The sequence below is a fragment of the Ovis aries genome, chromosome 1 (assembly GCF_016772045.2).
Source record: "Ovis aries strain OAR_USU_Benz2616 breed Rambouillet chromosome 1, ARS-UI_Ramb_v3.0, whole genome shotgun sequence".
Lineage (NCBI taxonomy): Eukaryota > Metazoa > Chordata > Mammalia > Artiodactyla > Bovidae > Ovis > Ovis aries.
This window is the reverse complement of record NC_056054.1, coordinates 222,647,931-222,660,917: the sequence shown is the minus strand read 5'-3', so window position 1 is coordinate 222,660,917 and position 12,987 is coordinate 222,647,931. Positions and strand designations below refer to the sequence as shown.

Sequence of the window (12,987 nt, the reverse complement as noted above, 5' to 3'; positions counted from 1 at the left end):
TAGGTGTTGAAATGTCCTAAATATGTATTGCTCTCAAGATACGGGGCAATTAAAAACCTTGTAATTTATAAACTTAAAAATGTTTAAATATATGTAGCTCCCATGATTTGATCCTAGGTCATCCCTTCTTTCCTATCAACTTTACCTCTTTAGGTAAAATTTTCATTCCCTAACATCTAATATCATCTATAGTGCATACTCTCCATCCTTTCTCTCTCTTCTAAGCTTCATATCATATGTGTGCATGCTCAATCGCTCAAGCATGTGCTACACTTTGCAGCCCCATGGACTGTGGCCTGCCAGTCTCATCTGTCCATTAAATTTTCCAAACAAGAATACTGAAGTGGGTTGCCATTTCTTACTCCAGCGGATTTTCCCTATCCAGGAATCAAAGCCACATCTCCTGCAATTCCTGCATTGGCAGGTAGATTCTTTACTACTGAGGCAACCTGGAAGCCTTCAAATTAGTGTGTGTGTGTGTGTGTGTGTGTATGTGTGTGTGTGTGTGTGTGTGTGTGTGTGTGTGTAGGCTTCCCTGGAAGCTCAGCTGGTACAGAATTCGCCTGCAATTCACAAAACCCAGATTCGATTCCTGAGTCAGGAAGTTCCCCTACAGAAGGGATGGGTTACCAGGCCAGTAGTCTTGGGCTTCCCTGGTGGCTCAGATGGTAAAGAATCCAGCTGCAATATGGGAGACCTGGGTTCTATCCCTGGGTTGGGAAGATCACCTGGAGGAGGGCATGGAAACCCACTTTAGTGTTCTTGCCTGGAGAATCCCCATGGACAGAGGAGCCTGGTGGCTACAGTCCAAGGGGTCACAAAGACTTGGACATGAGTGAGCAATTAAGCACAGCACAGATACACACACACACACACACACACACACACACACACACAGATATATATCTTCCTCCTTCTATCTATGTCATATGAATATAAAGCATCGCATCAACTCTGTTCATGAAACATCTATTAGTATCATTATTTATTTGACTTGCAGCTCTCATACTTTATCCATCAGTGCATCCTGTCATTTCTTTTTAAAATGCATCTCATTTGCTTTGCTACTGATTTTCAGCTGCATAAAATTTTACCAACATAACAGTGGTACTTTTAACTTTCATCATATATTTATACTTTGCTTTAAAGCCTTGATAAAAAGCAAATATGTATTAAAGAAAAGCTTGTCATAGATAGAGAACATATTGTGAAAATGTATATTTATAGAATTACAAGGTATCTATATAGAATCATAGTTATATCCATAGAATCAGTGTTGTATTTTTAAACCTCATTCCTGGAAGCACTGCAGATGTCAGATCAATTTGGAATGCTGAATAGTTCCTCTGGGAATGGCATGGCAACAACCAAAATAGTATTTGGCCAAATTAAAAATGTATGCCAATGATGCCAAAGCCATAGCAACCTGGCAGGTATGTAGCTATTATTTAACTGTATGATCATTGTTAGTTTCTCCACTGAAAAACTATTGGCTGTTTATGCAGAAATGGAGCCCATGACTTAGGCAGAGTCTCTCTTTTGATGTCATTGGTAACTGGTTGGGGATTGTATCCAGTTACAGGACACAATCTCTCAAGCAAACTATTTGGAAGAAGTTTTAATAAATTATATAGTATCTCCTGAAAGATGATGCTGTGAAAGTGCTGCATTCAATATGCCAGCAAATTTGGAAAAGTCAGCAGTGGCCACAGGACTGGAAAAGGTCAGTTATCATTCCAATCCCAAAGAAAGGCAGTGCCAAAGAATGCTCAAACTACCGAACAATTACACTCATCTCACACGTTAGTAAAGTAATGCTCAAAATTCTCCAAGCCAGGCTTCAACAATATGTGAACTGTGAACTTCCTGATGTTCCAGCTGGTTTTAGAAAAGGCAGAGGAACCAGAGATCAAATTGCCAATATCTGCTGGATCATGGAAAAAGCAAGAGAGTTCCAGAAAAACATCTATTTCTGCTTTATTGACTATGCCAAAGCCTTTGACTGTGTGGATCCCAATAAACTGTGGAAAATTCTGAAAGAGATGGGAATACAGACCACCTGACCTGCCTCTTGAGAAATCTGTATGCAGGTCAGGAAGCAACAGTTAGAACTGGACGTGGAACAACAGACTGGTTCCAAATAGGAAAAGGAGTATGTCAAGGCTGTATATTGTCACCCTGCTTATTTAACTTCTATGCAGAGTACATCATGAGAAATGCTGGACTGGAAGAAGCACAATCTGGAATCAAGATTGTCGGGAGAAATATCAATAACCTCAGATACGCAGATGACAGCACCCTTATGGCAGAAAGTGAAGAGGAGCTAAAAAGCCTCTTGATGAAAGTGAAAGAGGAGAGTGAAAAAGTTGGCTTAAAGCTCAACATTCAGAAAACAAAGATCATGGCATCCCGTCCCATCACTTCATGGCAAATAGATGGGGAAACAGTGGAAACAGTGTCAGACTTTATTTTTTTGGGCTCCAAAATCACTGCAGATGGTGACTGCAGCCATGAAATTAAAAGACACTTACTCCTTGGAAGAAAAGTTATGACCAACCTAGATAGCATATTCAAAAGCAGAGACATTACAGATAGCATATTCAAAAGCAGAGACATTACTTTGCCGACTAAGGTCCGTCTAGTCAAGGCTATGGTTTTTCCAGTGGTCGTGTATGGATGTGAGAGTTGGACTGTGAAGAAGGCTGAGTGCTGAAGAATTGATGTTTTTGAACTGTGATGTTGGAGAAGACTCTTGAGAGTCCCTTGGACTGCAAGGAGATCCAACCAGTCCATTCTAAAGGAGAATGGGTGTTCTTTGGAAGGAATGATGCTAAGGCTGACACTCCAGTACTTTGGCCACCTCATGCTAAGTGTTGACTCATTGGAAAAGACTCTGATGCTGGGAGGGACTGAGGGCAGGAGGAGAAGGGGACAAAGGAGGATGAGATCACTGGATGGCATCACTGACTCGATGGACATGAGTCTGAGTGAATTCTGGGAGTTGGTGATGGACAGGGAGGACTGGCGTGCTGCAATTCATAGGGTCGCAAAGAGTCAGACATGACTGAGTGACTGAACTGAACTGAACTGAACTGAACTGATATAGTATCTCACCTACAAACAGAAATGGGAGAATATCTAATTAAGGATTAATTTTGATTATACATTTTTAATAATCAGAATGATGTCCATATTCTGAAATGATAACAAATTTATCTTTTGGAACAAATTAGCCTGATCTTAGTGTATACTGAAGATTCTTTCAATTTTAAATGTTTATTCATAAGACCACTAATAAAATAAATATTATTGTAAGTGATTTTCTTTGTATGTTCATGGGCCATAGAACTCTGCTCTCTCACCTGCATGCTTGTCTTGTGGTTAATATTGCTATTTGGAAAGAATTTTGTTTTCATAGTTCTTAAAATTCCAAATTGGCCATAGTGGCCCAAGTGCCTGAAAATGCAGCATGTGTTCTTAAGTTTAGGAGAATTATTAATATTTATAAATTGTTTCCTCTGGATCTACATTATTGTCGTTTTATTGGATAGTGCTCAATGGGCAATATTATGAAGTGGGACAGTCTGCTGTTTTAAAAGTGCTGGAACTTTTCCATTTTATCATTCAAGGAAGAATTTCACACTAAAGACATTACTTCAACCTTATAAACACCCTATCCTGGAAAAAAGTTGTATGAGAATACTTTCATATTTATAAGGTTTGGAGTAGTCAAATAGTCTCATTAATCATATATACAGTGAAAATAATATTAAATTTGATCTGTATTTGTGACTTGCCTCTTCCAGGTAGAGTGTGTTAGATCATGTCATTTATCTTCAATTTAATCCTTTAATTAATAACTGTAATGATACTTAGCAATGAATTAGTATTATTTTAAATAATTACTGCAAATAATTATTACATTGTCATTACTGTCACATTTATCATCACCAATATACATCATGATTATCATCAAATTTAATGTAATTGTAGAAGATTCCAGAACCCCCATACTACAAGCATTTTTATGAATTTGAATCCACTGTTTATTGAGTTAAAAAGCAGAATTCAGAATTAATATATTATCAAGAAGCAAATACAATTTTGACTTTTCTATCTATTCTATGCTTGGACATGCAAAAATATATAAATAACTAACTTGGAAAAATGAAATAAGATACAGAAAATATAGATTTGGGAGGTGCAAATGTTTAATTCAAGTAAAATAGATTATCAGGTGCTTCTAGGCTATTTCATGGCCAAGTTGAAAACACAGAAAAGGCTTTGGGCAATCACAAATAAATGAATGCTCTATGCTGAATTTTAACTCCTCAAACTATCTTTTAAGTAATGTTGTTATATCAGTTATAGAATCTGACAGAGAAATTACATTTGCTAGAGTTATTATAATAAATGAATAATGATACAAAATAAATTATAATATAAAAATTAGTTTTGAAATAAAGTATACTTATGCCATTTGTGCTGAACAATGATAATCTAAGGTAAAATTAGATAATTAAAGAATTCAGAAATTCTCTAATATACAAATGCAAGTATTTTTGACAGATTCAATAATCAGCAGTGTTGATAGCAAAACAAAAAGTTACACACATCTGGCAAATAAAACTGTGTGAATCCTTTATCATTTATTACAAGTTTAATTTTTCCCTTGCATGGTTTCTGACTCTTACATTGGTTTTGTGTGCTTTTGCATAACCATATATAACATATTATGTGCTAAAATATAAAACACTAAGCTTGAGTAGTCAGTGAATAGCCCAGTTGCTCATTTATCATTTAGGAAACAAAAATATCTGAGTATCTATTTTCGGTTAGCATTGTACATAGAAAACTAACGTCACATCTTGGTGTCTCAAAGTCTAGATAATGAGGAAGATTTAAAAATAATGACTGAAATGTAATATTAAGAGACTATTTTTTCTCCAATATATATTTTTGCCTCTTTGTTATAGTTTAAATAACAATAGGTGTGTGGGGTCTCTGGACTTTCTATCCTATTCCATTGATCTAGGTTTTTGTTCCTTTTTGTGCCAGCACAATGCTGTTTTGATTACTCTAGCTTTGTACTATAGTAGTCAAAAATCTGGGAGCCTGATTCCCACAGCTCCATCCTTCTTTCTCAAGATTGTTTAGCTATTCGGGGCTTTTGTGTCTCCATGCTATGGAGAGCAATCTAGAAGTTCCTTAAAAAATTGAAAAGATAGCTACTGTAAGACCCAGAAATCCCACTCTTAAGCATATATTCAGAGAAAACGATAAGTTGAGAAGATTCTTGCACCTTGATGTTCACTGAAGCACTATTTACAATAGCAAGGGCATGGAAGCAATTTAAATGTCAACAGAGGAATGAATAAAGAAGGTGTTGTACATTATATGTATATAAAGGCATATCATTTAGCCATAAAAAGGAATAAAATAGTTCCATTTGCAGAAATGTAAATGGACCTAGAGATTGTCAAACAGTGTGAAATAAGTCACAAAGTGAAAAATAAATATCATATACTATCACATGTATGTGAAATCTAGAAAAAAATGATACAGTTGAACCTAATTGCAAAGTATAGTCACAGAAGTAGAGAACAAACTTAAGGCTACTAAGGGGAGAAGGCAGGGGAGGGATTAGCTGGGAGACTGGGATCTGCATATATCGACTATTATATATAAGATAACCAATAAGACAAGACTGGAAAAGGGAAGTTTTCATTCCAATCACAAAGAAAAGCAATACCAAAGAATGTTCAAACTACTGCACAATTGCGCTCATCTCACATACTAGCAAAGAAATGCTCAAAATTCTCCAATCCAGGCTTCAACAGCAAGTGAACTGTGAACTTCCAGATGTTCAAGCTGGATTTAGAAAAGGCAGAGGAACCAGAGATCAAATTGCCAACATCCGTTGGATTATTAAAAAGAAAGAGAGTTCCAGGAAAACATCTAATTCTGCTTTAGTGACTTTACCAAAGCCTTTGACTGTGTGGCTCACAACAAACTGTGAAAAATTCTTAAAAAGATGGGAATACAAGACCACTTAACCCGCCTTCTGAGAAATCTGTATGCAGGTCAAGAAGCAACAGCTAGAATTGAACATGGAACAGCAGACTGGTTCCAAACAGGAAAAGGAGTGCATTGGGGCTGTATATTGTCACCCTGCTTATTTAACTTATATGCAGAGTACATCATGAGAAATGCTGGGCTGGAGGAAACACAAGCTGGAATCAAGATTGCAGGGAGAAATATCAATAACCTCAGATATGCAGATGACACCACCCATATGGCAGAAAGTGAAGAACTAAAGAGCCTCTTGATGAAAGTGAAAGAGGAGAGTGAAAAAGTTGGTTTAAAAACTCAACATTCTGAAAACGAAGATCATGGCATCTAGTCCCATCACGTCATGGCAAATAGATGGGGAAACAATGGAATCAGTGACAGACTTTATGTTTTGGGGCTCCAAAATCACTGCAAATGGTGATTGAAGCCATGAAATTAAAAGACTATTGCTCCTTGGAAGGAAAGTTATGACCAAGCTAGATATCATATTCAAAAACAGAGACATTACTTTGCTGACAAAGGTCCATCTAGTCAAAGCTATGGTTTTTCCGATACTCATTTATGGATGTGAGAGTTGGACTATAAAGAAAGCTGAGCACTCAACAATTGATGCTTTTGAACTGTGGTGTTTGAGAAGTCTCTTGACAGTCCCTTGGACTGCAAGGCACTCCAACCAGTCCATCCTAAAGGAAATCAGTCCTGAATATTCATTGGAAGGACTGATGATGAAGCTGAAACTCCAATACTTTGGCCACCTGATGTGAAGCACTGACTCATTTGAAATGACCCTCATACTGGGAAAGATTGAAGGTGGGAAAAAAAGGCGACACAGAGAATAAGTGGTTGGATGGCATCACTGACTCGATGAACATGAGTTTGAGTAAGTTTGGAGAGTTGGTAATGGTCAGGGAAGCCTGGTGTGCTGCAGTCTATGAGGTCTCAAAGAGTCAGACATGACTGAGGGGCTTAACTGACTTGAACTAAACTGATATGACAATAACCACTAAAGCAAGGGTGTGAAGGCTACTATAAACTATGACAGGACCCTTCTACTGGTATGTCCTCCATATATTTTATGTACACTTAACTTTTACTCTCCCACATTTCATATGACCTCCACTGAGTGGAGATTAACAATTTTTTGAAACTTACAACCTGTGGGACAGGCCACAATTAGCTGCAACACCAAATGGCACAAGGGTGAGAATATCAAATAATTCCTGTATTACCAGTTGAAACTAAAAAGTGGTACCTGTCTGTGCTATTTATGTCTGAAAATGCTTTGCATTTTCATATGTGCACTATCACGTGTAGTTCCTTTGTCTCTGGAAAGGATCAGGAAAAGATAGAAGTGTTACAACTAGTCTTTCCCACCCCCATGTTATTTGCATATTAAAGGGAATATTCTATTTACTGAATTACTTCTCACACACTACTAGATGACACCATAGCCAAACCTAGAAGGCAAAAAGTTGAGATTTATTTACCACATCCAAATTATTTAAAGGCAATTTTTAGTATAAAGACTTCTTAAAAATGAAATCGATGTTTTAGTAGGACAAGAGCTAAATTAAATAGGATACAGGATCAACAAGAAAAGATAGTGCTGTCTTAAGCTAATAAATAGGTAAAGTCATTCTGGATATAGATGACTGTCCATTAACTAATCTAGGAAGGAGGAGATAATTTTGAGTTTTAATGATGAGTTCTACTTGAGTATTACCAGTTGTTGATAACTATAGTATATCTGGGTGATAATGCCCAGAAGATATCTGGAAATACTACTTTAGAGTACAGGAGAGTAGTGAAAGATAGAAACACAGATATGACATTTTCAGCATACTGGTAGTAGCTGAAACCAGGCAAGATGAAAGATTATGTAAGGCACTTTCAACACGAATATTTGTAGAACATTTCACTGGCATTTTTTCAGAATCAGACCAATGGCCTTTGTTAACATTACAACAAAGGAGAGAATGCAGTGCTATTATATTACTCTAAATGGCTTGTGTGCTAGTTTCCTGTAGCTGCTATAACACTTTCTCAGAAACTCAATGTTTTAAAACAATAGAAGCTTATTCTCTCACAATTCTGGATGCCAGCAGTCCGCAATAAGTATCACTGGGACTAAATCAGGGTGTTATCATAGCCACATTTCCTCCGAAGACTCTAAGAAAGAATTTGTTCCTTGCCCTTTCCAGGGCTTCCCAGGTGGCTCAAGTGTTAAAGAATCTACAGGAGATGCAGGGGACACAGGTTTAATCCCTGGGTCAGGAAGATCCCCTGGAGAAAGAAATGGCAGCCCACTTCAGCATTCTTGCCTGGGATGATCCCTTGGACAGAGGAGCCTGGTGGGCTACAGTTCATGAGGTCACAAAGAGTTTGACAGGACTGAGCTTACATGGATGCATTCCTCTTCCAGGGGCTCTTCTGGGGGCTGCTGATATCCCTTGGCACGTGGCCACATCACTCTAGTCTTTGCTTCTGTCATGCATTGTTTACATCTCTTCTTCCTCTGTGGTAACATCTCCCTCTGCTTCCCCCTTATAAGGATGCATGTGATTGTATTTAAAGCTTATGCAATTTAAAGCTAATAACCAAGAAATCCCCCCATTCCTCATCCCAAGATCTCTAATTTAAATATATCTATAAAGTCCTCTGTTGATATGTAAGGTAACATCTATAGATTCCAAGGATTAGGATGGGAACATCTTTTTATTTTCCCCATTGGAATTTAGGGAGGTGCTATAAGCAGCCAACCACAACTAATATCTATCTTCAATGTGTAGATTTTTCATTATTTCTAACATCACCCCTGAACTTGGAAAACTGTAAAAAAAAAAAGTAACATGAAATATCGCATCTTTTTTTATTGATTACAAGTTGATATGACATTTTAGGCATACTGCATTAAGTAAAATATGTATTTGAAATAATTTTACTTCCTTTTCAGGATGGCTATTAGAAAATTTTAAATTGCATGTGAAGTTAACATTTCATTTCTGTTAGCAGATATCTAGAATGTGTGTGTGTGTCAGATTAAATCACTTGATATTATAGATAAGTTGCTATTTTCTTACAAATAAATAATTATAATTTCTGAAAACTTCATTTTAAGGAAATTAAATGCTTAGTTTTATTTTATAGGTGTACTTTATTGTAGTCCATATTGAATCAAACTGCTTACTGTTGCTTTTCTTCATTTCACAGCAACAAATCAACAGAAATTCATGTGAAAATCATTGACCACCATATGCTGCTCAAGCTTCCTTCAGCTCCTAATTCTAGGAGCTTGAGAACTAAAGCAAACCACAGACAGCCACAGGCACTCACTACCAGCCCTGACAAAGCAAATCGCAAAACTCACCTCACAAGGTGAGTGCCAGACTGATGGGCAATCTCTTAGAACTGAAAGGAAATAAGATAATTGAGGAAGTCGACAGTTTTTTCTTTTTTTTCTTTCTTTCTTTCTTTTTTTTTTTTTGTAAAAGGTCATATTCTAAAGGGGGAAGGGCGGTGAGGAAAAAGGGGGAAATGTTTATGATGGGGAGAGATCCAAGGGAAGCTTGTAGTTGGAAGTCTTCCCAGAAAGGAAGTCTAAGATTTGAAGAGACTTGTTTGTAGGTCTGGAGAAGAGTTGGAGAGGAGTGGTCACAGGAGAAAACCTAGGAGGTTCTGACCAGTAAAGTCTTGAGAGGAAGAATGTACCTTCATATGCTGCTGCTGCTGCTGCTAAGTCGCTTCAATCGTGACCCACTCTGTGCGACCCCATAGATGGCAGCCCACCAGGCTCCTCCATCCCTTGGACTCTCCAGGCAAGAATACTGGAGTGGGTTGACATTTCTTTCTCCAATGCATGAAAGTGAAAAGTGAAAGTGAAGTCGCTCAGTCGTGTCTGACTCTTAGCGACCCCATGGACTGCAACGCTCCGTCCGTGGGATTTTCCAGGCAAGAGTACTGGAGTGGGTTGCCATTTCCTTCTCCAAGTACCTTCATATATGTCATTCTAAATTTATTTATAGTATTCATCTTTGAATGCAAAACTTTTGAGGTATAGAATGATAAAATGATTTTCCCAAGGTCACAGAGATATTAAATATCAAGTGTAAATTTAGATCTATCAATTAGTGTATAGGATATTCTTTTAGAATATTAAAGACTGACTGAATGGTGAATATATGAGGTTGGAAAACATGACATGCAACTTGAGAAAATTTGGGTAATGTCAATGATAGGAGTCTGTGTGTGACTGGAGTTGGAGAAAGAGGAGGCAGGCCATGGAAGTGTTCATACTTGAAACTATTTGTGGCAGCTGTGGGAATAAACCATGTCCAGAGAGCGCAGAAGAAATGGGACGTTGGTTGGCCTTTTAACTAGTCAAAGTTTTGAACTTGACTGGTTTCCTAGCATCCCACTATATTTCTAGCAAGCTTTGACCTTTACATTTTTAGATAAGTGCCTGTAAGAAATGTAAGTCTGGTTATACCTCAAATCTCACACACCTGAAAGAAACACAGGGAAAACACCAGTTCAAGTTTTGTTCACTGTCAAAATGAAGGTGTTCAAAGGACTATGCTAGCACACAATTAAGGTGACTTAAAAGTACCATGACATCACATCAGCCTTCAGAATTCCCAACTACATACTTCTCAATTTATGCTATTCTTGTTAGAAATCATTTCATTTTCATTTCACCCAGAAACTTCTGGAGCTCAGTGCCTTTTTTTTTTTTTTTTCAAATGTTAGCATTACCCTTGCTGCAGTGGACTCTTTTATCTTTGGGCTCTGAGATAAATTATTTTATTGATGCCCTTCCCTGGCACACTATTGGTCTCTAATCACTGAAGCATTCAATCTATAAGTAAATGACAGAGTAGTGGCTGGATATGAGTGGAGAGAAGAAAATTCTATGCACTAACAGACTTGACCCAGCAAAAATTTACAAATTCCAAATATGACTTTTATCCTTGCTGCTCTTTGGAAACCTCTTTTCATTAACTGCTTGGAGTTTTCCATATTCTGATTTCTCAATATCCTTCTTGACTTGTAGCTGTTAATCTGGCCTCTCATTTAGCTAAAATCATGACACTTGATCCAGGCTCTCTCATTTCACCTCATTTCAATCAATCACTGTCTCTCTATAGAGATCATTTCATCCTTCCCCAAAGTCTGAGGAAAAGAGAGCATTTTAAAGCAAATATCCTTTAACTAAGCTCTACTGCAAATCCCTTTTTGTTTTCTTAAAAATGTAAACGGCAGTTTTTACTTTTCTTCTTTAACCTTTTTTTTTCCTATTTACTCTTTCTAAAGTCCTGATCATTTAAGGTTAATATTTATTTTAAATTTTGGCAAATCAATAAGATAAATAATATATCATTATTCTTTAAATTGATCTTTAGTTATATGATTGAAAATTTAAATATTTAGCACTCATTTCCTTCTCTGTGAACTGTCTTTTGAATATTTATTAACTATATCTATGGATACTCTAGTATAAATTTTACAATGTTTTTTAAATTTATGAATTAATATTTAGCACTTATCATTTTTATGACAAATATGTTTGTTTGCTGCATCTTACTAATGTGTAAGAAAAATGGTAAAAATTATAAAGGTTTAATTTTGTGCATCACATTAGTCATCATTTCTCTTTGTGATATCTTCAAATATTTCTAATCTTAGAATGTCATTAGCTTCCTATATTTCAGATTAATATATCATTAAATATTTTTATCTTATTAATTTCAAATTTTGAATTCCTGTAGAATCATTTTATTCTTTCTCATAATACCCAATTTATCATAAGTAATGAAACAGTAAATCATCTAGCTTAATTCATACTCCCTGTCAATAATTTAGAAGATATACTTTTCTAAAATTAAATCATATTTGGCAAATTTGCTGATTCATTCTTAGACAAAGATAATAAGCATAGTAATAAAAAGAATTGTGTATATTTTTATGCACATAATATAATATTTAATACTGTTAATGCTATGTATATTACATAATGGGCTTTCAATGACTTGTTTGCTGAATTGGATTACAAAATTGAGTTGTCACATTGTTGATGTCATGGTATTTTATTAATACTTTTTAGGATCCTCTTGAAACTATTCTTTTAACCAAGTCAAGTTATACATTTTCCCTTCTATATTCTTTCTTATTTGTATCCAGTTTTGGACCATGTTGGCATAGTCTCCTCTCTATTTCTCATTCTTGAATTTAACTGCCTTATTTCAAAAGGCATACTTTTGCCCAGTAATGTTGCTTCTATCTGTCACATTTTGGATACCCACCCATCTTCAGTCTTTAGTACTCACATCTGCATGAGATCTTTTTTTTATGGGAATAGCCATGTCCATTAACAAATATGGCAGCCATCACTTTCCCCTAAATCACTATACTTTAGGCTTTCTGATGTTACCTGTAGTAAGAACACAGAGATATACTTGCTTGGTTAATTGTTTATTAACCATATATTTTATTTTATAAAAATCATTTTTAATAATGCTAGCACTAGCAAAGATCAGATGGATTCAGAGATTCCAAATTGGAAATTATTAAGCAGATTGTGTTTGCTAAGGAATGAAACCCCATACTCTATATATTGTACAAAAAAAATAAAGGAAATAAAAGAATGACAATGGAAGAAAAACAGGCACAGTTTTCTGGTATTTGTCTTAATATTGGAAAAGAGCTTCATATGCAGTTAGATGGGCTTCCATGATGGCGCAGCAGATAAAGAATCCACTTGTAATTCAGGAGACACAGGAGATGTGGGTTTGATCCCTGGGTCAGGTAGATCCTCTGGAGATGGAAATGGCAACCCACTCTAGTATTCTTGTCTTAAAAGAATCTCATGGGCAAAGAAGCCTGCTGAGCGACAATACATGGGGTCGCAAAAAGTCGGAT

The 12,987-nt window shown here is 36.3% G+C and overlaps 1 long non-coding RNA gene across 2 annotated transcripts in view; it reads left to right on the top strand.

The window, feature by feature from the left end:
* The window catches only part of LOC132658473 (uncharacterized), a 190,544-nt gene extending 177,814 nt beyond the window's left edge, over positions 1–12,730 (top strand). For both annotated transcript variants that reach the window (XR_009598154.1, XR_009598155.1), the window contains one exon: positions 9,283–12,730. This is a non-coding gene — a long non-coding RNA (uncharacterized LOC132658473). The remainder of the gene's footprint in view (positions 1–9,282) is intronic.
* Positions 12,731–12,987: the final 257 nt, after the last annotated feature.